General features: G+C 39.6%; 1 non-coding gene across 1 annotated transcript; it reads right to left on the bottom strand.

Annotated features, from left to right (window-relative positions):
- Positions 1–312: 312 nt before the first annotated feature.
- On the bottom strand, positions 313–419 carry LOC139035722 (U6 spliceosomal RNA). The gene has a single exon (XR_011488440.1). It is a non-coding gene; the product is annotated as a U6 spliceosomal RNA (small nuclear RNA).
- Between the last annotated feature and the right edge of the window lie 14,938 nt (positions 420–15,357).

The raw sequence follows: 15,357 nt of genomic DNA, 5'->3' as shown, positions 1-15,357 counted from the left end.
AAAAACTTAAATCCTTGTGGAATTTATTTATTTATTTTTTCACACTATACTAGGTGGTTTATTTTATTTGTTCAAGGACTCATCTTGCAAGCTTTAATAGCAAGCATGGGCTTTGATTCTGGGAGCCCAGATTCACAGACTTAGGAAGACAAAAGCGAACTGTGCTCCATGTACATGGACGCAAACTAAAGGCTTGTGGTTAATCAAATTGTAGTTTTAAGCTTCTACAGCCTTGCAGCCAGAAGTCACAGGTCCTTTCGGTCCTTTTGGATGCCCCAGAGGGTATCTGCACTCTTCTTGAGTTGGGCAACCAAAAATATGGAATGCTTCACGAATTTGCGTGTCACCCTTGCGCAGGGGCCATGCTAATCTTCTCTGTATCGCTCCAATTTTAGTATATGTGCTGCCGAAGCGAGCACCCTTGTGGAATTTAAAAATCGTTTATCTATCTTCCAAATTACAGCAAGATAACAGCAAACAGAGCACAGTTAGTGTAACAAAAGACACGGAAAAATAAATAGAATCATAAACAAGCATCAATCATAAGCAAGATTACCAAAAACAAAATGTGTAATCAAAACAATTCATGTAAATGAGTTAAAACTCCCTATTAGAAGACAAAGACTCATGGTTTAGATTAAAAAGAAATTAACTATATGCCTCTTATAAGAGACACACTCAAAACAAAATGAGGCAAAAAAGATTCAAAAGAACACAAAATGCAAAAATTTAACCTTAATTTCATGTGAGTTATAAATGTAATTGTGGTACTTATTTCCAACTTTGGAGTGGTGGTAGCATATGAGTTCTAGTAGAATTCTAGAATATAATGATTGAGTATAGACCTATCTGTATTGGCAAAATGTTCATGCATATTCCTTGCTTATTCCATGCTTATTCCTTCAAGACACCCCTGCTTTCTTTAAAGTGTGCCCAGGAGTTCAACGTGTGTGCTGTGTGTTTATGTCCTGGTGGAGAGAGGGAGTGGGCAAGTGCTGCTCACTTTCATCTTTTGCATCACAACCAACTAGAAACTAAGAGTCCAGAGCAAACATCTTTAAAAATATGAAAATGGAAGTTGCACCATCACCTCAATTCAAATTTCATCAGTGAGAGCTTAGTCACATGGTCACAGCAAGTAGCAAAGTAGGGCTGGAAAATGTAGTTTCTAGCTGGGTTGCCCTGGGCCCAGGAAGGAAAGAACAATTTAGTGGCAGTAATTTATCCAACAAAATGATCATCAGTGGTCCGTGCAAGACCCCTCATTTGTTCCATCCTTATTCACTCACTCTTTTTTATGGCCATCCCACACACACCCCCATATACCTGGGCAATCAATCTATTGTATTTAAAGTACATACTTCTTGTGACTTCCCTGGTGGTCCACTGGTTAAGAATTCACCTTCCAATGCAGGGGATGTGGGTTCAATCCCTGGTCAGGGAACTAAGATCCCACATGCCAGGGGGCAAGTATGCCACATGCCACATGCCTGCAAACCGCAACTAGAGAGTCTGTGAGTCGCAACTACAGAGGCCACACATGCTACAGCCCACACACCCCAACTAGAGAGAAGCCTGCACATCACAACCAAGACCTAACATTGCCAAAATAAATAAATATGAAAAAAGAATAAAGTTTACAAAAGATAGTCAAGACTTAAAAAAATAAAGTACATACTCTGTTTATATTTTGGGAAAAATGTTTTGTTTTGTGGGCATATGATTCTTTCCTTCTATGGAGTCAATTTTATTGAGGTGGAATTTACTTTCAACAATAGTCAACGAATCTTTGACAAAGGAGCAAACACAAATCAATGGGGAAATAGTCTTTTCAACAAATGCTGTTACAACACTAGATGTCCATATGCCAAAAAAAAAAGTCTAGACATAGACTTTACAGCTCTCATTAAAAACTAACTCCAAATGGATCATAGATCTAATGTAAAATGCAAAACCATAAAACATCTAGAGGAAAACAGGAGACAATCTAGGCAACTTTGGGTTTAGCAGTGCATTTTTAGATATAACACCAAAAGCATGATTCATAAAAGAAAAAATGGACTTTATCAAAATTAAAACCTTCTATTCTGCAAAAGACGCTGTTAAGGGGATGAAAATATCACAGTCTGAGAGAAAATATTTACAAAACACATATCTGATAAAGGACTTGTATCCAAAACATATAAAAGAACTCTTAAACTCAACAGTGAAAAACCAAGTAACCAAACTTAAAAATAGTCAAAACTTCTAAACAGATACCACACTAAAGAAGATAAATAGGTGGCAAATGAGCATATAAAAGATGGTCAACATCATTTGTTATTAAGGAATTGCAATTCAATGAATGAGACATACATGTAAGTGCGTATTTGACTTTATAAGAAATAGTATTCCAAAGGGAGACACCATTCTGTATTCCACCAGCAATGTATAAGAATTCCAGGTGTTCTGCATCCTTAGCAGTAGTTGGTATTGTGAGATTTTTTGATGTGAGCAATTTTGTGATTTAGTAATATGTCATTGTGATATTAATTTTCAATTGCTTGATGACTTGTCATATTGAGGATCTTTTTTATGTTTATTTGCCATCCATTCATCTTATGTGATAAAGTGTCTGTTTAAATCTCTCCTTCATTTTGTAAAGCAGGTTATGTGTTTTACTTTTATTGTGTTCTGAGTATTCTTTATATGTTCTGTGTATAAGTCAGTATCTATCAGTGTGCATGCAGGAGAATTATTAACAGGAGACTGGAGTAATGGAGAATTGCCTTGTACAAGTTGGGGAACTCTTGCGAATGGAGAATAGCATGCACACGGACAGACACTACTGCAGGGCTGAGATGGAGCGTCCGAGGAGAAGCGCCAACTTCATTGGAAAGAGCGCAGTGTGGCTCCATGGATGGTGGAGGAGAATGGGAGACGTTGTTCACAGGCAGGCACCATACCTTGGAACGTGCTACAAAGTGACCTGAGAGATGCTGGAAGAAGTCGTTCACAGTCAGTGCCTTATCGGTGGCACAAGACTTCGAGAAGCTTCTGAGGGAAGATGCCCTCTGCAGAAGCTGGGCAACGGAGACAGACACACCCTGGAGGAGCCCAGTGCAGGAGACCCTGCTCCCTGCAGGACTCCGGGAAACCGGAAGAAAAAGTCCCTTCCTCCTCGGGTCCTTCCAGTCTCCCCTACTGGCATAACACCAAGCCAAATGTCCCAGGTGAAATATTTCCACAGCCCACCTCCATCATCATAGAGCCTGCAAAGAACCTGAGAAGTTCCAAATATTTGGACCTGAGAATAAAAATGTTGATGACCTGCACAGTTCTTTATCACATGTGTGTTTTGCAAATATTTCTCCCAGGCTGTGGCTTGCCTTTTCATTTTCTTATCAGTGTCTTTTGAAAAGCCAGTGTTTTTAATTTGATCAGGCTCAATGTATCAATTTTTTCTTTTGCCATTCATGAATTTTTCTATTCTAAAAAGTATCTGCCTAACCCCAAATTGAAGATTTTCTCCTGTGTTTTTTTCTATAAGTTGTAGTTTTTGGTTTATGATCTATTTCAAATTTTTTGTATGTTCATTTTTAAAGATTTTATTTTCCTTTGAGCAATGTTAGGTTCACAGCAAATTGAAGAGGAAAGTACAGATTCTCCATATACCCCCTGCTCCCACATATGGATAGCCTTCCCTATTCACAACACCCCCCACCAGAGGGTACTCCTGTTACAACTGATGAATCAGCATTAACACATCCTGATCACCTAAAGCCCATAGTTTCCATTAGAGTTCAATCTTGGTGTTTACATTTTATGGGTTTGGACAAATGTATAATGATATGTGTCCATCATTATGGTATAATACAGGATATTTTCAGTGTCCTATAAATTCTCTGTGGTCCACTTATTCATCCTTCCCTCTGCCCCTGCTATGCATTTATTAAATTGCATCAATTTTAAGTGACATATACACAGTAAATTACAAAAATACATGCATTTACTTTGTGCTCAGTCACTCAGTCATGTCTGAGTCTTTGCAACGCCTTGGACTGTAGCCCACCAGGCTCCTCTGTCCATGGAATTCTCCAGGCAGGAATACTGGTGTGGATAGCCATTTCTTTCTCTAGGGAATCTTCCCAACCCAGGGATCAAACCCAAGTCTCCTGCATGGCAGGCAGATTCTTTACCATCTGAGCCACCTTGACAAGAACATTATTGAGTAGTTTATCTCACTCTGCTTTTTACTTTTGTCACTCAGCACTGCTTTTAAGGTCCATTGTGTTGGTAGGTATACATCTAATCCCTTGCTTCTCTGACCGCTGCACGAAACATAGATCGTGTGCATCTTCCACATTTTACTCACCTACTCCTCCACAGATGGACAATGGATGTCTATGATTGCTGACTCTCAGAAATGACACAGCAGTGAACATTCTAATCCATATTCTCTAATGGACCTATATGATCATTTGTTTGGTATATCCACCCAAGAGTTGATTTGCTGGATCCCAGACTATGCATGTATCCGTTGATAATTTGTCTATATAGTGCCAGACTGCTCTCCAGAAAGGCTGACTGTTCTGCACTGCCACCAGCAGTACATGAAAGAGCTTACACCTCCACATGCCTGCAACACTTGGCATTTTCCAGCTTTCCAATGTTTGCCGTCCAACCATCTCATCCTCTATCGCCCTCTTCTTCTTTTGCCTTCAATCTTTCCCAGCATCAGGATCTTTTCCAATGAGTTGGCTCTTCACATCAGATGGCCCAAGAATTGGAGCCTCAGCATCAGTCCTTCCAATGAATATTCAGGGTTGATTTCCTTTAAGATTGATTGGTTTGATCTCCTTGCTGTCCAGGGGACTCTCAAGAGTCTTCTCCAGTCTTCGTTGAATCGATGGACATGAGTTTAGGTGAACTCCAGAAGATAGTGAAGGAGAGGGAAGCCTGGAGTGTTGCAGGCCATGGGGTTGCAAAGAGTCAGCCACAACTTAGCGACTGAACAACAATGTTTGCCAGTCTAAGTGGAAGGTGATGTTTCATTGTTGTCCTAATTTAACCTCTTATTATTGACAGTTCTAATTCTTAATAATTATATTCATTTGCCTGTTTGGGTGACCACTTTTACAAATTGCCTGTTGATAAACTTCACCCATTTTTTTCTATAGAACTTGCTACATTTCACTTACTTGGAATTTAATTTGCTCTTCCTTTTCTAGTTTCCCAAGATGGAAGCTTATATCATGGATTTTAAATCTTTCTTCCTTTCTAACACATACATCAATGCTATAAGCACTGCTCTAAGCACTGCTTTGCTGTATCACACAACTTTTGATTAGTTGTATTTTCATTTTCATTTAGTTCCAAAGAGTTTGAAATTTCTCTTGAGACTTCTTCTTTGACCCATGTGTTGTATAATGTTCAAGTATCTTGGGATTTTCCAGCTATTTTTTTATTGATTTCTAGTTTAATTCCATTGTGATCTGAGAGCAGACATCGTATGATCTCTGTTTTAAGTTTGTTAAGGTGTGTTTTATGGCCCAGAATGTGGTCAGTCTTGGTAAATGTTCCATATGAGCTTGAGAAGAATGTGTATTCTGAAGTTGTTGGATAGATATCAATTATACCCACTTGATTGATATATTTTGTGTTCAACTGTATCCTTACAGATTTTTTGCCTGGTCAGTCTGTCTATTTCTAATAGGGATGATGAAGTCTCCAACTATGATAAGTAGATTCATCTATTACTTCTTGCAGTTCTATCAGTTTTACCTCGGATATATTGATGGTCTACTGTTAGGTGCATATTTGTTAAGGATTGTTAGGTCTTTTTGGAAAATCGATCCTTTTATCATATAATGCCTCTCTTTATCCTTGATAACTTTCCTTGCTCTGTAGATTTCTCTGTCTGAAATTAACATGAAAGTGGTGGTAGCTCAGTCATGTCTGACTCTTTGAGACCCCATGGACTGGAGTCCGCCGGGCTCCTCTGTCCATGGGATTCTCCAGGCAAGAATACGAGTGGGTTGCCATGCCCTTCTCTGCTTTCTCCTAATTGATGCTATCATGGTATAGCTTTCTCCATTCACTTACTCTTAAACTGTTTGTGCCTTTATAGTTAGAGTGTGTTTCTTATAAACAACATAATTGGGTCATGTTTTTTAATCCATTCTGACGCTTTCTGTCTTTCAGTTAGTATATTTAGATCATTGACATTTGAAATGATTATTGATATAGTTGGATTAGTATGTTCTATATTTGCTACTGTTTTCTATATGTTACCCTAGTTTTTTGTTCCTATTTTTGTCCTCTAATTTTTGTCTGCCTTTTGTGGTTTTAATTGAATACTTTTACATGATTCTATTTTCTCTCTTTTCTTAACATATTGGTTATGCTTCTTTTTAAACTTTTGTTTAGAGGTTATCTAGAGTTTGCAATATACACTTTGACTAATCTAAGTTCATTTTCAAATGTCACTGTACCACTTCATAGGTACTGCAAGTACTTCATAATAGCCAACTATTCTTAATTCCTTCTTCCCATGCCTTGGATTATTATTGTCATTCATCTCACTTATACATAAGCTATAATCAATGAGTACATAGTTGCTGTTACTATTTTGAGCAAACCCATACCTGTTAGGGGGGCTTCCCAGGTGGTGCTAGTGGTAAAGAACCCACCTGACAATGCAGGAGACATAAGAAATGTGGGTTTCATCCCTGGGCTGGTAAGATCCCCTGGAGGAGGGCATGGCAACCCACTCCAGTATTCTTGCCTGGAGGATCCCAGGTCAGAGGAGCCTGGCAGGGTACAGTCCATAGGGTCACACAGAGTTGGACATGATGGAAGTGACTTAGCATGCATGCACACACATGTTAGCTCAATCAAGAATAAGAAAACTAAGTTTTTAATTTTACCATCACTTATTCCTTCTCTAAAACTCTTCCTTCCTTTATGTAGGTCTAAGTTTCTGACCTATAGCATCTCTTTACAGGCTTCCTTAGTGGCTCAGGTGGTAAAGGATCTGCCTCAAGGCAGGAGACTCGGGTTTGCCTGGTGGGTAAGATCCCTTGGAGCAGGGAGTGGCTAACGACTCCAGTAGTCTTGCCTGGAAAATTCCATGAACAGAGGAGCCTGGTGGGCTACAGTCCATGGGGTCACAAAGAGTTTGATACAACTAAGCAACTAACAGGTTCATTTTCTCTCTGAAGAACTTTTAACATTTCTTACAGGACCGGTTTACTGGCAACAAATCCCTTTAATTTTCATTTGGCTGAGAAAGTCTTTATTTTTCTTTCACTTTGGAGGGATAATTTCTCAGGATACAGAATTCTAAGTTGATGAGGTCTTTTTTCTCTCAGGACTGGAAATATTTCACTGCACTCTCTTCTTACTTGCATAATTTCTAAGAAGTCAGATGTAATTCTGATCTTTGTTCCTCTGTAGAGGTTTCTTTCAATATTTTTTTTTTTTGACTTTGACTTTCTTCAGTTTGAAGATAATATGCTTAGGTATAGGAGGTTTGCTTGTTGCTGTTATCTTACTTACTGTTCTCTGAGCTTCCTGGATCTGTGTTTTGGTGTCTGACTTTAATTTGGGGAAATTTTCAGCCATTATTGCTTCAAATATTTCTTCCATTTCTTCCTCTCATTCTTTAGCATTCCTATTATGTGTTTGTTATGCCTTTTGTGGGATTTGCCTGGTGAATCAGTGGTAAAGAATCTATCTGCCAATGCAGGAGACAAGGGTTTGATTCCTGGGTTAGGAGTCTTGTTTCCTGGAGAAAGAAATGGCAACTCACTCCAGTATTCTTGCCTAGGAAATCCCATACAGAGAAGCCTGGCAGGCTATGGTCCATGGGGTTGCAAAAGAGTCAGACACAATTAGTGACTAAACAATAACAACACACCTCTTGTAGTTGTTCAACAGCCCTTGGCTATCCTGTTCTATTCCAGTCATGTTTCTCTTTGCTTTTCAGTTGTCTAAGTTTCCATAGACATGTCCTCAAGTTCAGAGATTCTTTCCTCAACCACGTCCCGTCTTGACTGTGCTGGGTCTTTGCTGCAGCACTTGGGGACTTCTCTCGTTGCAGAGCATTGTCTCTAGAGCATGTGGGCTCACTGGTGGGAGTGTGTGGGCTCACTATTGTGGCATGTGGGCTTAATTGCCCGCAGCATGTGGGATCTTAATTCCCCAACCAGGGATCGAATCCGAGTACCTGAATTACAAGGCACATTCTTGACCTCTGGAACACAAGGGAAGTCCCCAAAGGCATTCTTCATTTCTGTTATAGTGTTTTTGATCTCTAGTACTTCTTTTGGATTCCTTTTTAGAATTTCCATCTCTCTGCTTATACTGCCCATCTGTTCTTGTACATTGTTTATTTTATCCAAGTGCCCTTAGTATGATAATCATAGTTATTTTAAAACCTAGTCTGATAATTCCAACAGCTCTGCCAGATCTGAGTCTGGTTCTGTACTTGCTCTGTCTCTTCAAATTTTGTTTTTTGCCTCCGAGCATGCATTATAATTTTTTGGAAAGTCACTCATGATGTACTGGATACAAGAAACTGCAATAAATAAGCCTGTAGTTATTTGGTAAAAGGGGGAGTGGGAAGGAGAGTCCTAGAGTCCCATGATAAGGTCTTAGTATTTTGTCTTTGTTTTTTAACTTTCGGCTGCCCTGGGTCTTCAGCGCTGCACGTGGGCTTTCTCTAGTTGCAGTGAGTAGGGCTGACCCTAGTGGTGTGCAGGCTTCTCACTGTGGTGGCTTCTCCTATTGCAGAGCATGGACTCTATAGCACGCAGGCTTCCGTAGTTGTGGTACGTGTACTTAATTGCTCTGTGACATGAAGGATCGTAGTTCTAGCATCAGGGATCAAACCTGTGTCCCCTGCATTGGCAGGCAGATTCTTAACCACTAAACCACCAGGGAAGTCCAGGTCTCACTTTTTTAGGGAGCCTGTGGAGATAAGAAAGCCTTCCTCAGTGATCAATGCAAAGAAATAGAGGAAAGCAACAGAATGGGAAAGACTAGAGATCTCTTCAAGAAAATCAGAGATACCAAGGGAACATTTCATGCAAAGATGGGCTCGACAAAGGGCAGAAATGGTATGGACCTAACAGAAGCAGAAGATATTAAGAAGAGGTGGCAAGAATACACAGAAGGACTGTACAAAAAAGATCTTCACGACCCAGATAATCACGATGGTGTGTTCACTCACCTAGAGCCAGACATCCTGGAATGTGAAGTCAAGTAGGCCTTAGAAAGCATCACTGCGAACAAAGCTACTGGACGTGGTGGAATTCCAGTTGAGCTATTTCAAATCCTGAAAGATGATGCTGTGAAAGTGCTGCACTCAATATGTCAGCAAGTTTGGAAAACTCAGCAGTGGCCACAGGACTGGAAAAGGTCAGTTTTCATTCCAATCCCAAAGAAAGGCAATGCCAAAGAATGCTCAAACTACTGCACAATTGCACTCATCTCACCCACTAGTAAAGTAATTCTCCAATTCTCCAAAATTCTCCAAGCAAGGCTTCAGCAATACCTGTACACCGTGAACTTCCAGATGTTCAAGCTGGTTTTAGAAAAGACAGAGGAACCAGAAATCAAATTGCCAACATCCGCTGGATCATTGAAAAACCAAGAAAGTTCCAGAAAAACATCTTCTACTGCTTTATTGACTATGCCAAAGCCTTTGACTGTGTGGATCACAATAAACTGTGAAAAATTCTGAAAAAGATGGGAATACCAGACCACCTGACCTGCCTCTTGAGAAACCTATATGCAGGTCAGGAAGCAACAGTTAGAAGTGGACATGGAACAACACACTGGTTCCAAATAGGAAAAGGAGTATGTCAAGGCTGTATATGGTCACCCTGCATATTTAACTTATATGCAGAGGACATCATGAGAAACGCTGGGCTGGAAGAAGCACAAGCTGGAATCAAGATTGCCGGGAGAAATATCAATAACCTCAGATATGCAGATGACACCACCCTTATGGCAGAAAGTGAAGAGGAACTAAAAAGCCTCTTGATGAAAGTGAAAGAGGAGAGTGAAAAAGTTGGCATAAGCTTAACATTCAGAAAACTGAGATCATGGCATCTGGTCCCATCACTTCATGGGAAATAGATGGGGAGACAGTGGAAACAGTGTCAGACTTTATTTTTTTGGGCTCCAAAATCACTGCAGATGATGATTGCAGCCATGAAATTAAAAGACGCTTACTCCTTGGAAGGAAAGTTATGACCAACCTAGACAGCATATTGAAAAGCAGAGACATTACTCTGCCAACAAAGGTCTGCCTGGTCAAGGCTATGGTTTTTCCAGTGGTCATGTATGGATGTGAGAGTTGGACTGTGAAGAAAGCTGAGTGCCAAAAAATTGATGCTTTTGAACTGTGGTGTTGGAGAAGATTCTTGAGAGTCCCTTGGACTGCAAGGAGATCCAACCAGTCCATGCTAAAGGAGATCAGTCCTGGGTGTTCATTGGACAGACTGATGCTGAAGCTGACTCTCCAGTACTTTGGCCACCTCATGTGAAGAGTTGACTCATTGGAAAAGACCCTGATGCTGGGAGGGACTGGGGGCAGGAGGAGAAGGGGACGACAGAGGATGAAATGGCTGGATGGCATCACAGACTCAATGGACATGAGTTTGAGTAAACTCCGGGAGTTAGTGATGGACAGGGAGACCTGGCGTGCTGCGCTTCATGGGGTCACAGAGAGTCGGACACGACTGAGCAACTGAACTGAACTGAACTGAACTGAATCTTTGTTTTTTGTTTTTGTTTTTTATTATGACAACTGTTTTTTTTTTTTTTTTTTCATTTATTTTTATTAGTTGGAGGCTAATTACTTCACAACATTTCAGTGGGTTTTGTCATACACTGACATGAATCAGCCATGGAGTTACATGTATTGAACTGAATCTTTGGATTGCGAACTTTACACGTGCTTCTCAGTTTTTTCCCCTGTTCAATTTCACAGGACAGCTAGAGCTGGCTGGAGTTGGGGTTTTCCTTGCCCCACGTTGGCTAGACTCTGCTAAAACCCCAGCAGGTTACACTCAGGTAAAATCGCCTCTTCTGGGGTGTTAAGAAGAATGGAACCTTCTGACATATTTCAAAAGGGTTACTTTTTGTCTCCCCCTGCTGGAAGTATGAACCAATTTTCCTCTGACATCTGCTGTGAGAACCTACCTGGTAGAGCTCCTAGAGGTAAAACCCACAGACGTGTAGCTGCCCCTATGAGACTGGGCACCCTCCTGGAGTTTTAAATCTCAGACTTGTCCATACAGAGCCTCCAGCAGCTCAGCAGGCACAGCTGAGGTTTGCCTCTCCTACTTCTCGTTCTCAGGGAGATTTCTGTCTGTGAAACAGGTTTTCGCTCTGCTAAGTTGTGAGCATCCACACGTCTGTGTCTTCACTTTTTTGAAGCAGTGGTTTGCCCTGTGTCCTAAATTCTCTGAAAGGTCCAAAGAGAGTTGCTTATTCTCAGCTTGTTCAGTTTTTCCTGAACAAACAGACTTTCAATCTCCTTACTTGCCCAACTGGAAATCGAAGTCTCTTGCTTTTTGGTTTGCATGACTTACTTGTATATTCTGCATAGTAATTCATTATCATTTTTAGATTTTATAAATATCTCCTCCCATTATATCACCTATTGTCCACAGTATCCTCTTTTGAACAGAAATCCTTAATTTTGACATCAACAAATTAACCCATTTTTTTCCTTCTGGCTTGTGCTTTTGAGGTTTTGTATAAGGAGTTCCTCTCTCAACCCAAGTTCCAAGATACTCTTTTATACTTTCTTCTATTAACTTTAGAGTTTTACTTTTCACATTGAAGTCTTTTGTACTTTACAGTGTACATTTTTATTTGGTGTCAGGCAGGAATCCCATTTTCATTTTTCTCCATCAAGTAAGATGGTTAACCTGCCCCTTCTTCATTTATGTGTAATGTCTCACATTATGGTCTGATTTTGAGTTTTCTATTCTGTCCTATGCTCTATTGGTCTGTTTTTATGCAAAATATTCTTTGTTTTGCTTTGTCTGTCTGGCTTTTTACATGACTTTGTAGTGCGATGCTGTTCACTCTTGGAAGGCTGACTTAATCCTGCTCATCTGTATACATTTTAGAATGAGTTTATCAAGTTCCTGGAAAATATATCTGAAATTTTATTGGGAGTTCATTGCATATATAAATCAATTCATAAAGAACTGACTCCTATATAGTATTGTCATTCCATTCAAGAGCATAAAATTTCCCTCAATTTCTTAAGGTTAATTTCTATATCCTTTATTAGAGTTTTAAGGTTTTCTCCGTAGGTTTTCTTGTATATTCTTGGTTAAGTTCATTCCCAGGTATTGTACAGGCTTTTTTGCTGCCATTGTAACTAGAAATTGGTTACTGCTGGTGAAGAGAAATGTTATAAGTTTATATTTTAGGTTAACATACCTAGCGATTTTACTGAATTCTCTTAATAGTTTTAACAGTCATCTGTTGCTTCTCTTTGCTCTTTGTTTTTCAAGGCAATTTACCTATCTTCTACCCCTCTTCCCCTCTGGTAGCCATAAGCTTGTTTTCCATGTCTGTGAATCTGTTTCTGTTTTGTAAATAAGTTCATTTGCATTATTTGTATCATATTTTAGGTTCCACATATAAGTGATATCTTATGGTATTTGTCTTTCTCTTTCTGACTTATTTCACTTAGTATGATAATCTCTGGGTCCACCCATGTTTCTGCAAATGGCCTTATTTCATTCAGCCTTTTAAAAATTGCTGAATAGTATTCTATTAAAAAGATGTGACATATATCATATATCTCTCTCATATATATATATGAGACATATATATATATCTCCATCCTTCTTTATAAATTCAGTATGATGATAGTTTTTAAAAAATATTTATTTATTTTTAATTGATTGATGATTGCTTTACAATATTGGTTTGATTTCTGTCATCCATCAACAATGAAGTAACCACAGGCGTGCACGTGTACCCTCCTTCTTGAGTCTGCCTCCCACCGCCCACCCGTTACCGCCCCTCTAGGCTATTACAGAGCCTGAGTTTGAGTTCCCTGAGTCATTCAGCCAATCCTCACTGGCTCTCTATTTACCTATGTTAGTGTATATGCATCCATGCTACTCTCTCCGTTTATCTCACCCTCTCCCTCTTCTCCCCGCTCCCCCATCCACAAATCTGTTCTCTATGTCTGCATCTCCATTGCTCTGCAAACAGATTTGTCAGTATCATCCTTTTAGATTCCATATATATGCATTTATATACAACATTTGTTTTTCTCTTTCTGATTTACTTCACTTTGTATAATAGACTCTAGGTTCATCCACCTCATTAGAACTGACTCAAATGTATTCCTTCTAATGGCTGAGTCGTATTCCCGTTGTCTATATGTAGCACAGCTTCTTTATCCATTCATCTGTTGATGGACATCTAAGTTGCTTCCATGTCTTGGCTATTGTAAATAATGCTGCAATGAACAATGGGGTACCTGTGTCTTTTTCAGTTTTAGTTTCTTCAGGGTATACAACATGATGATTGTTTCATCTCTGCTAATGCTTCTCTTATTCTTTCTTCCCAATAGCTTTTTCTAGAACTTCCATTATTACATGCTGAATGTTAGCAGTAGAGTTGGATTCCTTATTTTTTTCCAGATCTTAAAAAAAATGCATTTAAAGTCTCTTTATTAAGTATGATGTTTAATAATGTTTGCTTTAAGTTTTTTGATATATCACTCTTACCAAGTTAAAAAAGTCTCTCCTATATCCAGTTTGCTAAGTTATTATTGGATCAAAAATAGGTAATGAGCTTTATCAAATGCTTTTTCTTCACCAATTGAGATAAATGTATGATTTTTTTTCCCCTTTATTAATGGGGTGATTTCTGATGTTGAACCAAACTGAAATTCCTGGGATAAACCCTATTTGATCAAAATATATTTTAAAAAATATATGACTGGGTTAGTTAGCTGATATATGAGATATATATATGTGATATATATATATATATCACAGTTGGAACAAGCCTATTATTTTCATTTATTACTCTGTCTTTACTGATTTTGGAACCAAGATTATACCGGTTTCATAAAATGATCTGGGCAGCTTTTGCTCTTTCTAATTTTTTTTTTGAAAAACTTATATAAAATAGGAATTAACCATCCTTTAAAAGTTTGGCACAACTCCAAAAGTTCATAAAATTTTTACTGCCATGACTCCTCCAGCCTCATTGTCTTCTACTGTTTACCACACATTTTGGAAGATTTGGTTTAAATTAATAAGTGTACAACTTTTTCTTTCCCCAGGTGGCTGTGTGCTATAAAGTACACACAGCCCTTAAGAATGGTGCCACCAGGGGACAATGGTTTGATCCCTGGTCCAGGAAGATTCCACATGCTGTGGAGCAACTAAGACCATGTGTCACAACTACTGAAGCCCATGCATCTAGAGTCTGTGCTCTGCCATAAGAGAAGTCACTTCAATGAGAAGCCCACACACCACAATGAAGGGTAGCTCACACTCACTGCAACTAGAAAAAGCCTGCACCAAGCAAAAAAGACACAATGTGGCAAAAAATTTTTTTTAAAGAATGGTGCCCTGACAAACTCAAGGTCATCCATTTCAACCAGACTGTCAACCTGTTTACTCTCTGGAAGCAAAAGGAGCAGTTCAGTTCAGTCGCTCAGTCGTGTCCGACTCTTTGCCAACCCCATGAATCGCAGCATGCCAGGCCTCCCTGTCCATCACCAACTCCCGGAGTTTACTCAAACTCATGTCCATTGAGTCTGTGATGCCATCCAGCCATCTCATCCTCTGTCGTCCCCTTCTCCTCCTGCCCCCAGTCCCTCCCAGCATCAGGGTCTTTTCCAATGAGTCAACTCTTCGCATAAGTTGGCCAAAGTATTGGAGTTTCAGCTTCAAATCAGTCCATCCAATGAACACCCAGGACTGATCTCCTTTAGGATGGACTGGTTGGATCTCCTTGCAGTCCAAGGGACTCTCAAGAATCTTCTCCAACACCACAGTTCAAAAGCATCAATTTTTTGGCACTCAGCTTTCTTCACAGTCCAACTCTCACATCCATACATGACCACTGGAAAAACCATAGCCTTGACCAGGCAGACCTTTGTTGGCAGAGTAATGTCTCTGCTTTTCAATATGCTGTCTAGGTTGGTCATAACTTTCCTTCCAAGGAGTAAGCGTCTTTTAATTTCATGGCTGCAATCATCATCGGCAGTGATTTTGGAGCCCCAAAAAACAAAGTCTGACACTGTTTCCACTGTCTCCCCATCTATTTCCCATGAGGTGATGGGACCAGATGCCATGATCTTAGTTTTCTGAA

This window comes from Odocoileus virginianus, chromosome 6 (assembly GCF_023699985.2).
Source record: "Odocoileus virginianus isolate 20LAN1187 ecotype Illinois chromosome 6, Ovbor_1.2, whole genome shotgun sequence".
Taxonomy (NCBI): Eukaryota; Metazoa; Chordata; class Mammalia; order Artiodactyla; family Cervidae; genus Odocoileus; species Odocoileus virginianus.
The sequence above is the reverse complement of the archived record's forward strand: the minus strand, read 5'-3'. Positions and strand labels throughout refer to the sequence as shown.